Source organism: Dipodomys merriami, unplaced genomic scaffold (genome assembly GCF_024711535.1).
Source record: "Dipodomys merriami isolate MVZ:Mamm:240054 unplaced genomic scaffold, mDipMer1.0.p SCAF_3, whole genome shotgun sequence".
Classification (NCBI taxonomy): domain Eukaryota; kingdom Metazoa; phylum Chordata; class Mammalia; order Rodentia; family Heteromyidae; genus Dipodomys; species Dipodomys merriami.
Genome location: NW_027204492.1, coordinates 113,566,086 through 113,570,358, shown reverse-complemented (window position 1 = coordinate 113,570,358; position 4,273 = coordinate 113,566,086). Strand labels below are relative to the sequence as shown.

The 4,273-nt window shown below is 39.2% G+C and overlaps 1 pseudogene; it reads right to left on the bottom strand.

Annotated features, from left to right (window-relative positions):
* Positions 1–853: 853 nt before the first annotated feature.
* On the bottom strand, positions 854–1,446 carry LOC138839722 (casein kinase II subunit beta pseudogene; annotated as a pseudogene).
* Positions 1,447–4,273: the final 2,827 nt, after the last annotated feature.

The window sequence follows — 4,273 nt, the reverse complement described above, 5'->3', positions numbered from 1 at the left end:
CAGGATGAACAGTCATTTGCTATCCCTATTACAGTAGTGTTAGTAACTTTGCTTCTAAACCAGCTACTATCATACCTCTAGTACTAACAGGAATTCAGAGAATGGTGGATCAAAGATGTAAAACTGCTTTGTGAAGTGAAGGATATTTCTATTTCTGAATCTGTGCAAAGTAGAAAGCCATAGGAGAGAATAAGGCTAGGTCTTTCAACTCTCTTCCTTTTGATTTATTTGACACATAGAAGATAATTATAGTCTACATGTCAAGACGAGATAGAGCCAAAGTGTCAGCATGATTTCAGAGAAACATTCTAAAAGTTACATAGGACAATGATATTGTGTGTCTGTAAAAGATAAAAGATAATCTCTTTAACAAGTAAGCAATATGATGATCATAGAAATTAACTGTTAAAATTTTTGAGGCTAAAATTGGATTAATACTTTAAAAATCTATTTATTTGAATAAAAGTAATATCTGTTCTGAACAACGATTCTGAAAACTGAAAGCTTCTTATTGACTAAGATGACTTTTAAATATCTAAATTGTTCATTGTGAGGCTCCTTCTCTTTATTCTGTTCTTAAGGAAAATGTCTGAAATTTTACGATTTTTTGGCTATTTTGTTTTGGTAATTTTGTATTATTATTATAAGGGTGATATACATTGGGGTTCCGGTTATATAAGCCAGGCAATGAGTACATTTTTTGTTTGTTTGGGTTTTTTGACCTTTTCTTCCATTTTATTCCATAGTCCCACCACAATAATGGCCCCTTTCATTTAAACTAAAAATAAAAACCTGGAGGGTGGCAGCAAAAGAACAAAGGTCTCAAAGACTGAGAGACAAGTGGGGGATGGAGTCAGCGAATGGTCTTGACTGGCCTCTTGAAGTTGCTGGCGGTTTGGAGTTGCAGCTGGATCTTGAAACCACAGAGTCTGGGTACAGGCCTAGTTTGCAGGCCGCCCGGGCTGGTACTCGCAATGCACCATGAAGAGCATGTGTTAGAAACTGGTGCCCAAGTAGGCGCCTTCTACGTGATGGTGCTTCCTGATTTGGGTGTGCACACATCCATGCACTTGGAGCAGTAGCGCTTCACCCATGGCCTCGCCTAGGATATCTGAAAGGCTGATGGGAAGCATTGGCTGCTTCTCACAGTACACACGGGGCCAGTAGCCAAAGTCTCCCTTGCTGGTACTTTTCCATTGTTTGGGCAATGCCACGGTTGGTGAGGATGTAGTGGGTGTGGGTCAATCCCTAAAGCATCTCGGCGGCCTGCTCCATCAGGTCGCTCTGGTGGGGGCTATCTTCCAGCTTTTCATCAGGGACCTGCTCATTGAGTCCAGTAAGATTAAATTTGTCCTGGATGTGGTCTTCCCCCACTTCACAGAAGAACTCATTGCCATGGAGCCCACAGAACCAAGAAATCCAGTATACCTCCACTGAGCTACTCATCTTCACGTCAACAGATGGACAGGGACTGGGATGGGGTGGGGGAGGGGAGTTGCTGGTTTCCCAAGGAACGGCTGCAACTGCTCCCACACCAACCGCCAACCGCCATGAGGACATTTCTTTTTTGACACGGTCACCCCTTTCCTTATTCGCTGCCAGTTTTCTTTCCTTGTATTTTACTATTTAGGAAAATATTTGCTCATAGCCTTGATAAACATATTTGCTTCAATTTAGAAATGTTTTTACTTGTAACTTGCTCATACTTTTTATTATTAGTGTGCATTTAATTTTAACATATTAGTCTATTCATAGAATCCAATGTTTTTCTCATCTTCAATTATGTAAGAAATATTTCTGATGTGGGATTGCAATTATATATGTGGTTTGGGCAGTATGGGCTTGCACTTGGTAGGCAAGCAATCTACTACTTGAGCCATATGTTCAAACTTCCCATTTTTGTGCCTTAGTTTATTTTTTTGGGGGGTAGGGTTTTGTGCTTTTGATTGACCTATCTTGAACTGTGATTCTTCTGTCTCTACCTCCTAGTAGCTGGGATTATAGCTGTAGGCCCCAAGGCTATATTGCTTATTGAGATAAAGTCTTATTGGTTGCCTTGGCTGGTTTTAAACCTTGGTCTATCTGCCTACTAAGTAGCTAGGATTACAGGTGTATGCCACCACATACTGTCCTTACCATTGTATTTCTTGTGTAATAGATTTATAAAATGATTTCTTTGTTGCTTTGTATGTCCCTCCCCCATGATATAACCCCTGTTTTCACTGTATTTGATATTGGTATACTTTGTGGAGGGGAAGGGAAAAAACAAATTGTTTAAATAGGGATACAGGTGGACCCATTGCAACAATGACATGTACAAGACGTTATGTCAAAAAAACGAACTTTACAACTTTGGCCAGGGGGGGGAGGGGAGATGAGAGAGGATGGGAAGGGGAAACAAAGGAGGAGGCAACAATGCTTGATAAGAAATGTACTCATTATCTTGCCCATGTAATTGTAACCCCTCTGTATGGTATTTTCACAATAAAAAAGAAATATATTGTTTAAACATGTACATTAGTATTTGATTTCCTAATGCATGCATTAAATTTATAAATGAGATTAGTCAATAGTTTTATCTGGGGAGTGGGATTCTACATGTCTGATTTGCATCTCAGTAAGTTAAGTCTCATAGAAACGAATTTGGAGTTTTATATTTTCCTTCAAATTAGAACTCAGATACATTATATATTATCTTAGAAAGATTTGATACCCTGAATTATAGTGACTTCTGTTTGAGGAAGGGAAAATTGTAAAAATTTAAAAATATACATAACTTATTGAGTCTTTCTAACCCTACTCAGGTCAGATTTAATAACTTATTTTCTTAGAAAAATGTTCTATGGGCCTGGCTTATTTCACTTAATATAATTTTTCCAAGTCTTTCCATTTCCTAACAAATGGGGCAATGTCATTCTTTCTGATGGAGGCATAGAATTCCATTGTGTGTGTGCATATATATATATATATATATATATATATATATATATATATATATATATATATATATATATATCACAATTTCTTGATCCATTCATCTACTGAGGGGCCCAAAGAAACATAGGTCCCATGGTTTCCCTCTTTTCAATAACTAGTACATGTGTAGGACAAGCAGAATAGGTCAAAAGCCGGAGGTGGGAGGGAAGGGATGGTAGGGGAAAAACAAAGGAGGGGCAACTATGCTCGATAGGAAGCATATTCATTACCTTGCTCATGTAACTGTAACCCCTCTGTACAGTGTTTTTACAATTAAAAATGTACTAAGAAAAAAAGAAAGGAAACATGAAAAACTAAAAAATAAAATTTCTTAAAATTGGTTACTTGAAAATTATATAGGTATAAAGAGATAATACTGCTATTAAAGAAGTTAAGCCTAAGACGTTGTGAATTGAGTAATACATTTCTGGATTAAGTATGTACACAATGGGGGATACGGTCTAATAATTGATGATGGGTATATATCTAGATGTTATGTCAAAAAATGAACTTTACAACTTTGGCGGGGGGGGGGTGGAGGATGAGAGGGCAGAGATGGTAAGGAGAAACAAAGCAGGAGGCAACAATGCTTGATAGGAAATGTAATCATTACCTTGCTCATGTAACTGTAACACCTCTGTATGGTATTTTCACAAAAAAAACATTAATAAAATGATAAAAAACAAAAGAAAAAGAAAAATGTTCTAATCATGGAGATTTTCCAAAGCTATCAGATTACAACTCGGTAGTTACTGTAAGGTCCACACCTGGATGGCGAGCAGACTCCACCCTCATCGCAGCAAAGTCTCCACCCAGTACCTGGGTTACCTAGGCAGGTGGGATACCTGGAAGAGGTCACATCTGCATCTGCTGAGGTCACATCTGAATTTGATGTGGCCACACCTTTCCCTGCCCATACCCTACATAAGGCCTAGCCCAGGCCCAGACACTCTCTTGCTGCTCTTTTCTTGCTCTCTCTGTTCTATTCTAGCTCTCTCTCTCTGTTTTTTTCTTGCTCTCTCTCTTTCCCAGCCATGTGGAGTGCCAACCTTGCCTGGTCCCAGCAGGTCTACCCCTTACCTGAATACCACGTGAGTGCTACTGTTCTTACCCCTCTCTCTGCTCTTTTCTAGCTCTTTCCTCTCTTTCCCAGCTCTCTCTCATTCCCAGGCCTTTCCCAGCCACATGGAGTGCCAACCTTGCCTGGTCCCATCAGGTCTACTGAATAAACCTACCCCTTACCTGAATACCACGTGTGTGCTGGTGCTGTTCTTACTCGGGTACCTCTTTTTAAAAA